The sequence below is a fragment of the Cavia porcellus genome, unplaced genomic scaffold (genome assembly GCF_034190915.1).
Source record: "Cavia porcellus strain 051 isolate PalLab524CR breed Dunkin Hartley unplaced genomic scaffold, mCavPor4.1 scaffold_17, whole genome shotgun sequence".
In the NCBI taxonomy this organism is placed as follows: Eukaryota; Metazoa; Chordata; class Mammalia; order Rodentia; family Caviidae; genus Cavia; species Cavia porcellus.
In genome coordinates, this window is record NW_026947500.1 from 27137621 (window position 1) to 27155882 (window position 18262).

At 50.9% G+C, this 18262-nt stretch overlaps 1 long non-coding RNA gene across 1 annotated transcript; it reads left to right on the forward strand.

Annotated features, from left to right (window-relative positions):
- Nucleotides 1–390: 390 nt before the first annotated feature.
- On the forward strand, nucleotides 391–13230 carry LOC134470908 (uncharacterized). Its single transcript, XR_010040119.1, has 2 exons — nucleotides 391–11805; nucleotides 12010–13230. It is a non-coding gene; the product is annotated as an uncharacterized LOC134470908 (long non-coding RNA).
- Nucleotides 13231–18262: the final 5032 nt, after the last annotated feature.

The window sequence follows — 18262 nt, forward strand, 5'->3', positions numbered from 1 at the left end:
TTAAATTTTAAAGAGATTAAAAAAAAAACAAAACAATGCAAAGCAAAATAATAGAACCGATATAGGATTCTGAAACAAACTTATAGGGAATTAACTATATCTTTATATTGTACATCGTTATCTTCAAGACAGTTGCTTAAATTGCAAGATTCAGGCATGCATGATACAGATCGAGCAATACAAGCAATCCCAGTTTCTCTCCCTGAACTAATAGGATCAATAGTACAACTCTCTTAAACTATCTTGTACATGTATGTATATATACATATATAGTATATATGTAAATATATATATTTATATTCGTATATGTGTATTTTTGCCCTCTCTTCTTTTCTCTTTTTCCCCATCCCACTATCCCAGTTGTTCTTTCCTTTTAAGCAGTTTCATTTCCTTCCACAATGTCTGTGGTACCTTTTAAACCGTATCTAATCTTTCAGTTTCTCACATGAAGGAGACAATGTGATATTTACACATGTGAGTCTGATTTATCTCACTTAGGACTATGTTCTCAAGTTGTATCTATTTACCTACAAAACAAAGTTTATCCTTCTTTCTAGCTGAGTAATACTTCATTGTATAAAAATACCACCTCTTTTTTATCCATTCCTCAGTTGATGGGCATTTATGTTGTTTCCAAGATCTGGCTATTGCAAATTGTGCTGCTATATGTGCATCAGTGAGAACCAGGTGAGATGCTGCACATGGCCATGACTGTCCACCGTGACACAACGTTCTCTGGGACCACTGCCCATGGGAAAGAGCCATAGGTACACATATATCACTGTGGTATTATGATTTTAATTTTTCTGGGAAGATGCCCAGAAAGGGAATAGCTGCATCAAATGGGACCTCTAATTCTAGTTTTCTGGGGAATCTCCACACTGAATTCCATAGTGGTTTCACCAGTCTACATTCCCACCAACAGTGGAGAAGGGCTCCTTTTTCCCCACAGCCCCTCCAGCATGTTATTGATTGATTTCTTGATGACAGCCATGCTTTCTGGAGTGAGATGGAATCTCAGTGTAGTTTTAACTTGCATTTCTCGAATGACCAGTGATGTTGAACACTTTTTAGTGTATTTATTTGCCTTTTGTACGAAGTGTGTATTCATCTCAGATGCCCATTTTTGACGGTTTCAGTTTTTAAATGTAAACTAATTAAGCTGAAATATATCTTAAAGACACATCCTCTGGACCCCAGGGTCACAATATCAAGTGCTCAAGGCCACACATAGCTGGGGACTTCTGTATTGGATGGCGCCGGTCCAGACAATGTGTGACCGTCCTCACTTATTAGATCAGCTGGCTAAGTTCCCTCCCCTGTGGCCTGTGGCCTTGGGTTCATTTGAAACACTCACACAGCACTTGCTGGAGGCCGAGTCCTCCTGCTGTTCATAGGCATGCAGAGGACACTGGGGCCATGAGATGGGGCCTCTGGGCTTTTGGGGAGCAGACAGGTGAGGGGCTGTAGTTATGTCCCTTGCATTCTCTGAAGCTGCACTGGTATGCTGGACAGGGCATAGCTGAGTGGGGATAGGTCCGTGGGTTGCTCATGTTTCTTCTCTAAGCCTCCTCAAGTCCCCTGCAGCTGTCACCTCTTTGTCTGGCACGATTGCATACACTACCCCTTTCCTTGAGGTGCAGACACATGAAGCATTGCCTGGCAGACAGATGGTGCTCCTGAGTGGCTCGGGGCACAGACAGAGCATGGGCTCTCTAGGCCGAGTTGCCACATATTGCCTCTTCTCATTGGCCACAGGGTCCTAGCTCTGACTGCTTTCAGGGGACCACACTATTTGGGGGTTCGGTGCCCCACTCCAGGGTAACTGATAATAGCTCCGAGAAGCAGGTGCTGCCCTGCGCCCACTCTGTGGATGGCACCCTGGCTTCTCTTCCCGAGAGCTGCTGAGCCGAGGTGCTCCATGCCTGGGTTCTAGTCTCGGCTCTGCATCTTCCCAGTCCCAGCCAAATTTTCCCAACTGTCCTATGAGTAGATTGAACCCTCTGGTGGCCTAGTGTCTCCTACCTGTCAGAGACACAGTATCTGCCATCTAAATGATTTTGCTTTGGGGATGGCGTTGAGAGAGGGCTAAGTTGATGCGGGGAGGGAGAACTACTTTGAACTGCCTGGTTCAGGCCTTCCTGCAGCCCATCCCTAATGAGAGGAGGAGAGGGGGAAGAGGAGGAGAAGGTAAGGCCTGTACAGCCCCCAGAGGCTGGGCCAGGATGCCCTCCGGGGTGACCGGGACACTGGGAGAAGCCAGCTCTGCATCTTGGCACTTAGGCCTCGCAGCTGCTAGGGGCTGGCTGCCTGCAGTCCGTGGACTGGCATGGAGGTGGCCCGCGGCTGGGACAGGTGGGGGTATGTGGAGGGGCATCCATCACTGCCAGTAGCTCACGCCGGCCCTGCCAAGTGGTGGTGGAACTGGGCCCAGGTGTCAGTGTGCCTGCTAACTGGATTGCTATTTGAAAAATTGCAGCAGGGTCAAGAAAGTCTAACCTCCACCTTTATATCAGGAGTCTGGAGCCCGGCGGGTGTTGGCCAGAGCAGGGCTGTTTGTGTAGGGCGGCCAGTGGGAAGGTGCCCTGGACGGGACAGATTGCAGCAAAGGACGTGATCTGCCCAGTGTGGGGAGAAGGGAGCAGCACAGGTCAGGGGACAGAGAACGTGCAGCTGGCTCCAGCATGGGAGGGTTAACTGGTGCCTGCTGAGTGCCAGGCAATAGTGCCAGGTGCCAGGGGGTGCAGAGATAGAGGTGGCGTCTCCAGGACGCATAGCACAGCAAAGGACAGGACAGTACCTTGGGAACCAAGGTACTTTTATGGTCTCACTATGATTTGTTCTTTTAAAATCGGAAGACAAAAATAGACTTTCATGTTGAATTTTTTCTATTATGATTAAATAGTGTTTGCACAAAACTCACGTGCTCTCAGCATGAGACTTGGTGGAGAGTGGGGTTTCTTGTGGTTGTAAGCAGAGGGGAGCTCACACTGCAGCTTGGTGAGCTGAAAGAGACACTCAGAGACACAGGACCCAATTGTGTGACATTCGAGGAAAGGGTAGTGTGATGTAGCCACTGGCCAAAGACACCACAGCCCCCAGAAGGTGGAAGAGGCAGGAAGGAGCCTCCTCTGCACCCATGGAAGAAATCAGCCTGCTGACACCTTGAATTTGGACTTTGGCCCCCAGAACTGTGGCAGAATAAATTTCAATTGTTTTAACTCACTTGGGTCATGGCTGTGAATTATGGTGCCTTGTCAGGACGCAGGAGAATACGTAATCTTAATTGGCCTCTATTCTAGAACCCAGTTGCAAGGTCTACATTCTATCACTGTTATTATTAATTTTTTTAGTGGAAGTGGGAACTCTGGAAAGCAGAGGAGCCCAGGACCCAGGAAAGTCTTCCTGGGAGGTGACACGATCTCCGTTGTCTAGTTCAGCTTTGGCACTGGACCAGGCTGGGCCATGCTGGGTGATGGGGTTGGGAGGGTGTCCTGGGCAGATGGAGCTCTGACCCCTGTAGAGGTGAGGTATAGGGAAATATGGGGGCCCTTTGGGTCAGAGTCTTGGTTCTGGTTCTGGTCCTGCCATTTCCTAGCTGTGTCATCTTGAGAGGAGATGTGACCTTGTAAGTCCTCTGTGGCCTGATCTGCTAAAGTGAGGGCCCCTATTTTAGGGGGTACCCCTGAGAATCTAGGGAAAAAGTACTGTGTGCCCTGGTGGGAGCAAAGTCTCTGCAGAACTTGGTCAAAGCTGGGGACTCAGTGCCTCGTCTACAATGCATTTGTCACCTATCGATACTTAGTGACTTCCTCTGTGGGCCAAAGATGGCCCCACGGCTGTCAGAGGGCACCAGAGCATCGTAAACAAGGATGCTACAGCCTTCCAGAGTTTTTCATCCAACCAGGGTTCAAAGAGCTGAGCTCTTTGTGTCATTATGGGTCTGAGGGACCATCCTGGCCAGGGACCCAGGGGTGCCTGAGGGTCTTGTCCCTGCAGTAAGCCAGTACTCTGCCGTCCTTCACAGGCCCAGGGGGCCACTCCAGCCTCTGCCACCCCGAAACCCTTACCTTTCAGGGTATCTGGACATGGGGGCCACTTTTGACCAAAGGCCCTCAACTGGCCAGCAGTGGAGTCAGGGTGGGTAGCAGGGCAGAGGCTTTCCCTGCATGAGCTGGGCGAGGCCTGGCCTTGTCCTGGCTGCCCAGGGGTGGCCCACAAAGGCTTCGAGACTGGGACTTCTGATGAGCCATCGAGTTTCAGCACTGGTTGCTCTGATCTCCACAGGAGATGTCCAACTCTAGCGCCACCTACTTACAGGTGGAGACTGTCCCCCCTTCCAGGGACAGGTGCCACATGGCACGCTGAGGCAGCCAGGGCTGCATCTGAGTACTGTGCACATGTCACCCCAGCTAGACTCCTGGGAGGGCCTGAAGGATAGACAGGATTGCAACCCTTCCCTTGTGGAAGAGGGAAGGAGGCACAGGGTGGCTGAGACTCTTGCTTCTGGCCAGCTTGTGGCTGGCCTGGGAGAGACTCAGGAGGGAACGCTTTCCTCCCCAGGAGTCCCGAGGGCTGGAAGCAGCCCTGCATTCCTGCCTGTAGGTGGGGCCCTGTTCACAGGTTGCTCCCGGGCTGCATCCCCTTGAAGGGCTCTGTGCTTGTTTTCTGACTCCAAACTGGCATCTCTGCAAGAGTCCTTGGCCAGTGCAGAGGGGAATGGGGTGTAAGGCCCAGTCCCCCAAACTCAGCCCCTTCCTGCAGAAGCCTTCAGGCTGTGGAATGCAGTGTAGACTCAGCTTGGGAGCAACCCTTTTCCCTGCAGCAGGCGGAATCCAACTGGGCAGGCCTGGATGTACCATGAGTCCTCTACCCTGTCCCCTCCAGCCCACTGCCTAATGAAGGAAGGACTCTGTCCTCCATCACTGTACCAAAGGTTCCCCAGGGTGGCTCTATGGAGGATCCCTGGAGAGGTGTTTGCTCTCGTGGGCCTAAGTGACCTTGGGCCAGAGGCAAGTGAGTGCTGACAAGTGAGACCTGGTACTCTGTAGAATCTCCGCGCTCCTGTGATCTCTAGCTGGTCAGTTCCCCAGGCCTTGGTTCACTCCCTGGAAAATGGGCCGAAGGGGTGGTTGATTTGGTGACCCCTATGGTGTCCCCTAGGAGTCACAGCAGAGTGAGGGTCCTGATTTCACCACAGCATTGCTGGGTAACACTGGTCACCTGGCATCTCTAGGCTTCAGGTTGCTCGTCTGTGAAATGGAGAGAACACAAGGCCCACTGGCCACCAGACTACAGGGACACAACCACCAGCCACTTAGCATATGTCTGACACATGGAATGCCCTGTCCCTGAGCCTCCAACTTGATTACTTTCAATGATGAGGATGATTATTTGGGGGGGGGTACTTATTGAGCTATAAACAACCTGCCCCTCCCCCTACAAACTGCAGATCGGTGCTCTGTGCTCATGGTCTTGCCTTTTCTAGAATGTTCTGTAAAGGAACCATGCAAGTGTGACTGACTCCCGTCATTTCCCACAATGCACTGGGTTCTGTCCTGTTGTTTTGCATGTCTGCAACTCGCTCCTTTTTGTGGCTCACTATGCTTGACAATTGCAAGGATGCTGGGGCATCTGAGTGCCATCCACCAGTTCCTGGACAGTCCAGTTGCCTCCTATGAATACAGCTGCTGTGAATGTTTGCATCCGGGTCTTTGTGTGGATGTAGGTTTTCATTTCTCCTGGTACCCAGTAGCAGGGGACTGTTGCTGGATTGTAGGTTAAGTGTATATTAAGTGAAGTAACTGCTAGCCCCTTTGCCAAAGGGACCGCACCATTTTGCGTTTTGAGCAGCCACGTCTGAGTGTCCGTTGTTTCACGCCTTTGCTCACACTTGCTACTGGGAACTTAAAATCTTAGCCACCTTAATACGTGTGTAGCGGTTTTTATTTGCATTTGCCTGGGGTCTGATAACCTTCAACATCTTTCCATTTGCTGCTCTTGCCGTCAAATTGGGTTTATCTTGCTGAGTTGTAAGAGCTCTTTCTGCATTCTGGATGTATTTACCAGGTATGTATTTCAGCCATATTTTCTCCTAGGACATGGGTTTTCTTTTCATTTTTTAAACAGTGTCTTTGTTTCAGTTTGATGGGCCACATTGATAATTTTTATACTTTTTTGACTCCTAAGAGCACTTTGCCTAACCCAAAGTCACAGAATTTCTCCTTGTGGCTTTTTTTTTTTTTTTTTTTTTTTTTTTTTTTTTGCCTTTGGGTTGTAGGTCTTGCTCTAAAGGTTAATGACCTACTCTAGGTTGGTTCTGTCCATAGTGCCCAGGGTGACCTTACCTGGCCCAGCCAGCTGGCCAGGTCTATCTTGTCATGGCCACCTCTGTCCACCTGGCAGCTGTTGGCTGAGTCTCCTGTGCCAGCTGTAACCATTGCAAGTACCACCATTGGGCCACTCTGGGAATGTGGTGCTGGATTCAGCTCATCCTGTCCTGTTTGTCCTCAGATCTAAGGGTGGCCTTGTCTGGTGGAAGCCTAGGCAGGGTCCTACCTGCTTACTGGATGTGATTACCAGGTGATGACCTTTGCCTTCCTTCTTTCCCGGCTAGCTGCTGCCTCTGTGGGCTGCAGGACATTTCCCCTTTACTTCCTGTGTCCAAGCTGGTACACCTGTCCTATCAGTGCCCACCCCTGGACCTATTACCAGACTTACTGCTTCTCTCCCCCAGTGGGTCACGGGCCCCATTTTTGGGGAAACTGAGTTTGCAAGAGATCCAGTTGTGATGTGAGGTTGAACATACGTCGTGAGTAGCAGACCCTGGAACCCATTTGGAACTTTAGGGTCCCTGTAATCCCCCATGCTCGGGTGCATTTCTAGGACAGCCCTCTGCTTGTTGAGCTGCATAAATCTGTGTGCATGGGGAGCATGGACTGACCGACCCAGTGATGGTCAGTGTAAGGTTACTTCAGGGTAAGGTTACTTCTGCCCTCCTGCCTACTCACTGCCAATTTCTTGAGGATTTGTCTTCTCCTTTACCAGAGACTTGGTACTTGCTGGTATAAAATACTGGGCAGCCCAGCTGACCCCATGCACTTCAGGTGAAACTGTCCCAGGGTAACTTGGAGTCCAGAATGGATTGGGGGCAGCAGCTGGCTGTGACCTTTGCCAGCTGTGACCATCCCAGATAGAGCCCACAGGGCTGGTTGTCCCATGTCTCTGCCATGGATCCCTGCTATGGCAAGGGCTTTGTTGCTGATGAAGGTCATGTTTGCCTGGGCACAGTGTGGCCCGTATGCACGGACCATCATAGGCTCTATGTCTGATGCAGGTGATCATGGCTCCTTTGGGCTGCAGTCAGGGAGATGGCACTTGTCCTGTGCTTCAGTGTCCCCAACCCCCAGTAATGGTGGGTTCTCATTCTTTCCAGATAGAGGACTTTGCTGATGACCCTCAGTTTTGTTCTCTTTGTGCAGTTCCTTTGGTTGCTGAAATAACTTTACCAGAGCCTCACCCCTCACCTGTCTCAGTGGCCCAGGGAGGAAGCCAGTAGGATCCTGTCCCCTCTGGCGGGACTGCAGAGGTCCTCAGAGGCCACAGGAGTGGACACCACACCATGGGATACATCAAGTTTAATGAACACAGCCCAAGGCAGGGTAAACCCATGGCCAGACAGCCAGCATGGGGTTTCAAGTAGTGGAGGGAATGAAGACAGGCTTGACCTCAGATTCAAGAAGGAGACTTCTAGAAAAACAGGGGCAGTCTACTGGTTAAGGGGGAGCATATCAGGTATCTCTGACTGCATAACCAGTAGCCCCATCAATGGCTTAGGACAATGAGAAACAGCCCATAGCACCGTGGCTGTGGGGCAGGATGTTAGCAGTAGCTGAGCTCATCTGACCTGGCTCTTGGTCTTGCACGGGATGGGGTTCAGGGTGTTGGCCAGCTGCACCCTCAGGCTGCCTGGGATCCAGACCTACCTCCAAGGTAGCTGCCCCTATGTCGGGTCTTGATTGTGCGTGTTTGTCTCAGTCCCTCCCACACGAACTTTGCACAGGGTTGCCTGGTCTTTTGTAACCTAGCTTCCAAAAGCACACATGAGCTGGGGTGGTGGCGCACGCCTGTAATCCCAGCACTTGGGAAGCTGAGGCAGGAGGATCGTTATGAGTTTGAGATCAGCCTGGGCTACAAAGTGAGCTCAAGTTCAGCCTGAACTACAATAGTGAGATCCTGTCTCAAACCACACACACACACACACACACACACACACACTCACACACACACACACTCATACACACACACATGCGCACACACACACACACACACACACACACACACACACACCTAAAACGAAAGCACACATAGCCATAGCTACACAGTCCTGCCTGTTCTGGGGGAGGGGATCATATGAGTGCATGGAAGGTTCTAGAGGTGAGGATTGTCACAGCTGGTGCCAACCAGGAAGGAGGAGACTCCAGGGAGCCAGGAGAGCCGTCTGATTTGAAAGAGTGGGATGCAGGGTATGAAAGGAACAGATAAAGGGTGATGAGGAGCAGAGACGGCGCTGGTGAGTGACCCAACCTCTCTGAGCCTTCACCCTCTGTCTGCAGGATGGAGAGGGCAGCGATGCCAGATGGGGTGATGGGAAGCCCCGATGTGGGGGTGTGATAAGGAGCGTCCCAGGGGCCCTGCTAGATGGAGAGTGTGCAGGGACACCTGGCAGGTCTGGAGGGTGGAAATGTGTGTGCATGTGTGTGTGTGTGGGGGTGTGTGTGAGACAGGAGTGGCCTGTGGCTGTGTTGTCAGGAAGATGTTGAGGTAGGGCAGGAAGAGACTCCGGCATCCAGTGCCCCACACGAGAGCAGGAGGGGAGGAGAGGTGCTGTGGCCCTGAGCAGCAGTGTACACATGGGCACCCTTGGCCTGGGCAACTCTGGGATACCCCAGGTCTCACAAGCCTCCCAGCAGGAGGGGCCTGATACCTATCCTGGACAGCGGGTCTCCGTGCGGAGTGGGCAGCTACTCAAGGGACTGGATCCCAGGGGATGGCGCGAGTATTGTGCCACCCCTCACCCAGCAGCCCGACTCTCAGCCTCAGCCTCTGTCCCCACCAGTGTGTTCTCTTGGTGAGGCACCTCCAGCTCCTCCCGTGACTTTGTAGCCACCTCAGACCGTGCTGGGCCTGGGACCTCCCTGGCACTCCTCTGGCTCCCACTGCCCTGTGGGGCTTGGAGCCCCTGCAGGTCCCAGCATTCACCTGGCAGGAAGGACCACGGCCTCCATAGGGAGCTTTCTTGAACTATCTTAATCCCTGTTTCCTTTCCTTCCCAGGTGCTCCCCTCCTGCTCCCGAAACAGAATTCGGTGCTCCAGAAAGCCAGGGCACCTTAGGAGCTGGAAGACTGCTCTATGGCCGCACAGGCTCACTCCTGCTTGACGGAGAATGTCCCCACGGCTTATGCAACACAGCTTGGCCAGGGTGTTACCATTGTCCTGTGCTCCTGGCTGCAGAAAAGGACATTAGAGGGTGGATTTCCTTGGAAACACTAGACGGAGCCTGGCTCCCAGTGTGACACCAGCTTACCTGGGTAGGACGGGGTGGGCAGGTGGGCGGGGTGCTCAGCTGGGGCAAGGGTTGGCGTAGGGAGGCCGAGGAGAAGCAGAAATTCCTCCTGGCTGCCCTCCACCCTGGATATGGCCAGACTCCCAAATGCAAGATGGGACCAAAGCGACTGGTACCCACCTGTCATGCTGCACAGCCGTGGGCAGTGGGTACTTTCCGGGGGAAAGGGACTAGGGGATGTCAGGGCTGGCCACGAGGTCTGGGTGTCTTGCTTACACACAGGGGTCAAAGCCAAGGACAGGAGCTTCTTGTGGGCACAGAGTAGCCCAAGCCGCAGCCCTCAGGCTGTGGGGCTGAGCACAGGCAGGATGGAGCCTGCGGGCTGCATTGGGCTCTGTCAGCGTCATGTGAGGTGGACAGGTGCTTCTGAAGAGCAGTTCACGAGAAACTCTTAAAAGCAACTTTAAAAAGGAAAGTTTGGCGAAGAGAAGCCAGTGGCTTGAAGAAAGCCACTTTTCCCACCCTGACTCGGGTTCAGATGTCAGAGCTCAGCACCCGGTCCAAGTCCCTGACCCTCTTTTGCTACAGTTTGTGACAAAACAAAACCCTGTCCCTTAGGAATAAATGTGGAGCCATTTCACGTGAGGGGGTGAGGCTGCACTGCGGGTTACTCACCTCCTCATTTCCTGAAAGAACCTTCAAGGAGGTATTAGAAACGCACCCGGTGAAGCTTCCTCAGCTCCCAGCTGCCGCAGAATCCAGGGCCGTGGCGACCCTGTTCTGGCTAAAGGAATGTTCAGCTAAAGTCCAAGGGTCTGCTCTGAGAGCCTTGCTTTCCTAATACAGGTATCGCCTCCCCTCCTGGGCTCTGTGTTGATTTTTCTCTTGGAGCTGAGGTTGAGGTCTGGAGTCCATACTGAGCCATAAGAATGCATCTGTGAACTCAAAAAGATGAAACGCTTTGACACTGAAAGCGACAGGAAAATACTGCCCCATTGTTAGCTGAGAAAACTAAAAACCACATGATGAAGTCTTTGAAGGGGATTCAGATACCTCCAAACTGATGCATTCGGTGTTTGGCATGTATAGATGCTCAATAAAAGCTAACCATACTCACTTTTTTTTGGCAAGCTTCTGCGGTGCGACAGGAATGCTGCTTGCCATAACATGTCCAGGAAGGGAGTGACTGGTTCTCAAACCTAGAACCCTGGGCATTCAGGCCAGTGTACTGTCCAGTGTTTCCTGGCCTGAGACAGGGCATGAATCTGGTGACCATGGTTCTAGGACCAGGAGGTTCTGTGCATGGGCTCAGGTACCTGATGATCTCATTCCCTTAGCAACTATCACTGAGCATCTGGATACCAGCTCAGGGCAGGCCTGTCCCTGCCCTTGGGGAACTTAAGAGTGTGTGTGGAGATAATGACAGATGGATGCAGAAGGAAATGTGGCCCATTGTGGTTGTTCAGTAGGTACAAAGTCACCACAGACACTGGGTTAAGAAAGATGAACAGAAGTATAGGGAAGGTTCCCATGGGCCTCTGGCTATGACATTTTTATCAGGTGACATCGTATCAGCACAAAGCCCTGTCTATGTGTGTTCCCATTTAAAGACACTTTATTCAGGTTTGTTAACATTGAAGTTATGGCCACGGCATTGTCCCTCACACCGGTGTGAAGGTCGCCCCCCACATGTGCTTCCTCCACAAGGCACAGCAGGTCCTCCTGCCCTTCAGAGCATGAGCAGCATCAGCACATCAGTGCTGGGCTCAGGGCCACTTTAAGTGCAAAATCACCAACAGAAAGCACAGAAATATGGAAAATAGGACACTGACTAGATGCAGAAAGACTCCCTGGGGGACGAGGGAAGAGGGCAATGAGCAGGGTTTGAGAACCCAGTATAGGGGCTGTGAGTGTGGGTTCTGTACTGAGGTGACCATGGGGTTGGGTGCACCCACAGCTTGAGTCTCATCTGACCCTGGCTAAGGTCCTCTTCTAGCACCATAATATGGAGGACAAAGCCACAGTTGATATAGTTGTATTCGTCCTAGAGGAATAGAACACAGCTAGGCTCATGGAATCAGAGAGTCTGCAAGGTCACCTGCATCCCAGAGAGCTGGAGGATCCAGTAGCTGCTCAGTCTGAGAAGTTGGAAGCTGCAGCAGTCTGAGGCTGAAGGCCTGGAAGCTCCCCGCAGGGCTCATGTGGAATGGTCAAAGAAGCTGGAATCTGATGTCCACAGGTGATGGCAGTAGCAAAGGAGGAACTGAGCTTGCAAGTGCAGGACAACTTCCTCTTTCTTCCCCTTTTCATTCCATCTGGTTGCAAGCTTATTGGATGGAACCACACACAAGGGCGGGACTTCCCCTTCTGTTTGCTGGCCCATATGCCAATCATCTCTGGAACCTCTAGGTTCACCTGGATGTGTTCTTCACTCATCTCTTAGGCCTCAGTCCAGTCAAGGTGGCAGTCAAGATCATCTGTCATAGAAGTGAAGAACCCAGAAACAGCCCAGCAGGCCAAGACCCCACTGCTACTTCACAGGACAGGAAAGCACAGCTCTATCCAGCCCTCAGAAGCCAGAGTTGCCATGATGATAGAAACTTTTGGAAGTGTCACTCGGGGCCACTACTTTAAAAATAAATGAACATTTTCCTTACAAAGCTGAAGACATGTGTTCCCTTCAACCAGTCATGTACTGTCTTAGTCACTTTCTTATTCTTGCAACTCAATTTCTGACGCCCACAATTTCAGGGAGGAGAGGCTTATTTTGACTCACAGATTCAGAAGTTTCAGTCAGTAGTCTGCAGGGCTAACTGTAGAAACGTCTAGATAGAAGGGCCTGTCTGGGAGGAGAGCTGCTCATGCCATAGCTGTCAGGAAGCAGAGAGAGAAAGCAGGGGCCAGAAAGGCAGATACACCCTTCCCGGCCACCCCCCAGTGACCTGCCTCTTGTGGTCAGGCCCTGCTCCTTAGCAGCAGCTCGGCTCTGAGCTTGTTGGTAGACAAATCCCCTGATACGACAGCACCCCAGGATCCAATCACCTTCCCAACACATGAGGCTTTGGGGGGATACTTTAGATCTAACCCATGACACAAGCATGTATGAACAGGTTCCTGAGAGAGAACTCCAGCATGGGCCTGCATTTCAGCAGTTTTGGTAGAGCATATGGTTCAAGGTTATCCTCCTACTCTAGCACCTTAATAGTGTAATCTCACTTTATTCTGCACCGCTAGCTTGATGAGAGCTTGGCTGTGGGTCTGGCTGGTGGTCACTGCAGCCCTTCCTCGATTCTCCAGCTCCTCCTAAGGCTTTCTTTTCTGTACTAACCATTCTTCTGTCGTTGACCATTTGACATCTGAAAATCATGGGCAACCCAAAGCCCAGCATTGTTTATGGCCACATCATCTCTGGTTTTCATGAACAGGAAGCAAAATCACATGACAAACCCTCCAACCACCCAATATCTGTGCTGTGTGTCTTGCTCCAAAGGGAACGTTTCCACCTTATCCCTCTGCCTCTCTTGTGAAGCAGGCTCTGGTCTGTGCTGTCCCCTTGCCCCTCTTGCATCCTGACTGTCCCTGCTGCTCCCCGCCAGGGTCCTTTGTGGCCTGACCTACTGCCTCCTCTTGGGGTCAGTGAGTAATAAATTCTTCTTTCAAGGCACCTGTCTTTCATTCTGTCATCTTAGAAGACCTGACAAAAACAAAAGCCTGCGTACAACTCAGAGTGTCATCTTGGGATCAGGTATCTTCACGCCTCTAGTCCCATGTCCCCGGGTGTGGGTTCCCTGTCACTCATATCGTGCTGACCATTTGGGATGCCTGGATCTGGGGTGGGTGTCCTTCATCACTCCTGAAGTTTCCCCTCCAGTGGCACCCTTGCCCCTCTGCCCACTCCCCTGGACCTCTGCACTGTTATCCCTCTTGCCGCCTCTCTTGTGCCCTGTAGCATTTCTTCCAGATTTTCCCCGGATCTGCCTTCCTGTTCATCAATGTTCTTTTCAGCCATGTCTAATTTGTTAATGAATATAATTTCTGTTTTTGGATGTTATATTTAGCTCTCTTCACATTGGCTTGGCATTGTGTTCTTCCTTTTTTATTTTCTTTTTTCTTTTTGAGACAAGGTCTTGCTAAGTAGCCCACTTTAACTTTTAACTGATGGAGGTCTTTCTGTCTCGGCCTCCTGAGTGCTGGGATTCCAGGCATGCACCACCATGCCCAACTTACTTTCATTTTAAATGCTTACTCTTAATCCTCTCATCACACTTATTTTATGTTAGATCCTGGTAATTCCCATAGGCTTTCTGGGTCTAACTCTGCTCTTTATCATTTCTTCTGGCAGCTGGCATCTTTAGGTAGATGGATGTTCTCTCCTAGCAGAAGGCTTTTTTTGCATAGTGAAATGTCCATGCCAACTTCTCTGACAGAGCAGTGATGGTCCTGGGTGTGCTAATTTCTGTCACCTTCAGTTCCATCACCTGACATGGGATGGACAGTCCCGGGCACATGGCCACTTGTAGTTTGAATGCTGCCTCCTGCTGCAGTGTTTTGAAGTTAAGTGAAAACTCATTACTCAAGTTTATATCTCAGGTTCATGAGTTCAGATCTCTGTGGAGGTGAACAGATCACGGGCTGTGCTTAGCTGAGTTTACACAGAAGCAGATGCCAGCTCTATTTCTGCCCCCTCCTTTCCCCAGAGGGTGGAAACTAACTTTGATCTCTAATAGAAGGTATCATTTGATTTCAGAATTAGCAAAGCATAAGCCTGCCATGTCTTCGCACCGAGGAATACAGCATTGCACCTGTGCCGTGTCGTGGCGTGTCCTGTGTACCAGCGACCTCTAGCCCCATGCCAAGTGGGTGGCAGCGGCTGTTCAGAAGGATCTCAGTGCCTCATTCCGAAGTGACAGGAGTCAGACTCGCACGTGTAAATACCGTGTTGTCTTCCTGAAAGAGCAAATAAGATTCCAAATGTACAATAGATATTGTAGAAGAGACAGGGAAACTGCTCAGAAGGAAAGAACACCTGGGATGGGGGAAAAGAGAAAAGAAAGAAGGGAAAATATCGCACACACCTGATACACGATAGGTCACGATACCACTAATCTCTGTTAGTTCATCAAAAAGAACAGTTTGTGCTTTCTTTGTTGGATTGTTTGATCATTTTTATGCCTATATCTTGTAATCTAAACTACTACTTTGAAGATAACACTATGTAATATATTAACCAGTATTAATCTCCTATTATTTTTGTTTTGAAATTCTGTATCATCGTTTTTATTCTCTTTTCATTTTTAAAAACATTTTTAAGAAAAGAGAAAGATCTCAGGGCTCAGCTTTTGAATCCGCAGAGACATCCACGAGTGTGAGTGTGTTCTCAGACAGTTGAGGCTGAGTTACCATGTGGTCATGGGGACCCCATGTCCCCGTGCATCTCTGCAGCAAAGGTGTAATTCTCTGTCATGTTACCTGTCCTACTTCGGTGGGCTGGAACTTGATTCTAGGCTCTGTTTACTCCAGAAACCAGGCTGGTGGGGCAGCCTCTTTCTGGGATAGCAAGTGTGCATGTGTGAGTGTGTGTGTGTGTGTGTGTGTGTGTGTGAGTGTGCGTGAGCTAGAGGTGGGAGAGCCATGTGTGCCCAGCCCCTCATCCACCTTTCCTGGGTCCCTGCAGCCCTACTGAAGCCTCAGCCCTCTCCCCACTGACTGCTCAGGATGGACACACAACTAGGGATCTGGCCAGAGACCGCTGACCCTTCAGATTCTGTGGGGAGCCTGAGGCTGGGAGACTGAGACAGTAGCTGTGGTGCCCGACTTTGTCATGGGTGAGGCAGAGGCTGAGGGTGTTTTTGGGGACAGCCATCATGGGGCAGGTCCAGCAATATAGGGGTGGCTGGTAAGGTGGAGCCACCAGGCTGAGAAAATCCATGTCCAGGAGTCTGTGTCGGCTCAGGGAAAGGTGAGGTTTGATCACTGGGTTTCCTAGCAGGGTTGTAGCCCATGTGCCATGAGGTCATTTCTGTGCAGGAGGTTCCTGAGTGGGCTCCTGTCCAGGGCGTGTGTCTGAGCTGCCTACCATACAGGCCCTGTTTGAGCCCGCCTGAGTGTCCTTCTTTTTGATGAATTATCACTGTCGCCCATCAGTGACCATGGAGACTCCTAAATCCCTCAGGTTGGCTGTGAGATGGTGATTTTTTGAGGGGACAGGTGATGCTCCCCTTAGCCACATTTGGCAACAACGGGGCACCTTCCTGTGGCTCAGTCCACTTGGAGAGCCCGGGAGCTGTGAAAAGTCCCCAGATCCACTGTCAGGTGCCAGCCCGTTCTGCAGGATGCTCCCAGTGCTGTCAGAGGTGCCTGGATGGGGGCGGCAGTGCCCATCCCATTGCTTGCCCACCTCACTGTTTAGAGAGGAAGAACCTGGCTTAAAAATGCCTGCGAGCCCCTCTCCTCTAAGTGCTTCTCTTTTTTAAAATTTAGTACTACTAGGTCAGCGCCTTAAATATTTTCCAGGAAATCTTTATATTTTGGATCCCTCAAGCATCACGATATTAGGTCTTGGAGGAACAGGAGCAGCCTAGCCTCTTCCTTTCAGGTCCTCTCAAAACTCCCCTTGGCTTTGTGTCTTGCAAACAGCTCCAGGCTCGGTGCTGCAAATTCCCCTCCCCACCTCTCCACTGTCTCTCTGGGGACAAAGAAAGGGCTGCGCTCTCACTGAGGCCCTTGGGCAAAGCAGATACATCATCACAGTCTCGGAGGAGGAGGAGGCTGAGGCCCAGAGAGGCTTCAAAGGTGCCCGTGCAAAGCCGCTCAAACCTCTGCCTATTAACACTTTGAAAGAGCCCCTGTAGGCGTGTGAAAGCCGTCTGGGTTCATTGATAAAAAAAAAAAAAAAAAAAAAAAAAAAAAAAGGTATTGTTTTAGGACTGTTGAGTATATTAATGAGTTGTAACTGAGAAGAGATGCTGTTTGCAAAGGGCCATGGTTGCATTTCACGTCCTTGCTGCTTCCAGGATCCAGTGATGCCCAGGTAGCCACAGAGATGCAGGCAGCTGCAGCCGGGCCAGAACACTGGGCTAAGAGCCTGCGGGATGCAGCCCTTCCTCCAGCCCCAAGCTCAGGCGTGTGGTTAATATTCCTCTCTCTGGCCCCCACATCCTGTATTCTTATGTATGAACCAGTCTATTCAGACACAAGGAGCCGCATATGTCCCTGGGACTTTGTGACAGCTTGTCTCTCCCGCAGGATTGCGTATGGGCTCTGCTGAAATGTTCCTAAAAGCACGATTTTGTAAACACTTAAGCACAACTGGCCGTGGGTATCCCCTGCACATCTGAGTATGTGTAGTCCAAGTTCCAAGAGGGGTTCACTTTGTCTCTTCCCACCCCAGGGCTCTCAGCCTGAGGTGAGAAACGCAAAGGGAGGTTATTAAGAATTCTGACAAGGTAGGCTGAATAAATTGTGTTTTCTTTGTGAGCCTTAATCCGGTGTTGTGTTGGCTTCTTGGACATGGCTAATTTATTTGGAATTTCATTCTGCTCCTGACAGCGTCCCTGACTAGCTGTTTGATCACCGGGGCAAAGTTACATAGCAGCTTTCAACCGCAGCAAGGGCACAGCGAAGTGCATTCTTCTGGCTGGGGCTTTATCGGAGGAGCAGGGCATTTCAAATAGCTGGGGCCATCCCTTGGGCGGGAGAGAGGGCCAGCCGCGGGGGTCTCCTTCAATGAGGAAGCTCTCCACTTCTCCCACTCGTCCTACTGTTGGCGATTTTAATCTGCTTTTGTGGGGAAGGAAGAAAGAAAATTAATTTTCACCCATCTGCAAGTGGAGAGCAGTTTGCAATGCGTGTTCTGCTGATCTCAGCTGCTGGGTTTTGATATGCAGGATTCCCAGGGCAAGAAGGAAGTGGTCCACAAACCTTCCTGGGGTGCAGCTCCCAGGGGCTGCAGTGGCTGTGTGGAGTCCCCGCCGTCTCACTCTCCATCTCAGCAAAACGCGTTCACATTTTACTCTCATAAATCACACACTTCTATGATGTTGGATTTTTTTTTTTTTTTTTGGTATCAGCAAGCATCCTTTTGCAAGAAGGAAAAAAAATGTATCAGTAAGAGCCGGCATTTCTGAGAATCCTCACTACTTAGCATACTTGTAGCTGGTGGTTTTGCCATTTTGGCAGAATTTGCTCTAATGGAAACATAAGTTTCTGTTAGTTTGGCCTGGGGACCCCAACGGTGTGGCATATTCCTACTGAATGCCTTGGGGGTGACTGGAACCACACTGGGTGGGATGGGGCGGGGGGGGGGGATTGGACAAGAGCTCAGTTTAGAAAAAATGAAAGGGGTCTCGGGACCTCAGTGCTCTGATGAGAACAAAAAGCAAAGCTGACCGGCGAAGCAGGTGATAGATAGTCCCTGTGATCCCAGGGAGGGGCCTGGCCGCGGACGTGGATGGCGTGGTCCAGCTTGTCTCATAGCGCTTTAGAAGGAGTCTGCTTTGCCCTGGACAGTCCTCAGCCCAGCCTGGTTGCAGAGCTGGTGGGTGGTGGGTTCCTTTCATGGATGAGGAAGCAGAGGCCCAGAGCGCTCCGGTGATACCATGGTCAGGAGCTGCCACTTCAGTGGCACCCTCATTGCCAGTGTTGTCACCACGGCAAGAGTGGGTCCAGGAACTTGTGTCTCCTCTTTGCTTCAAGCC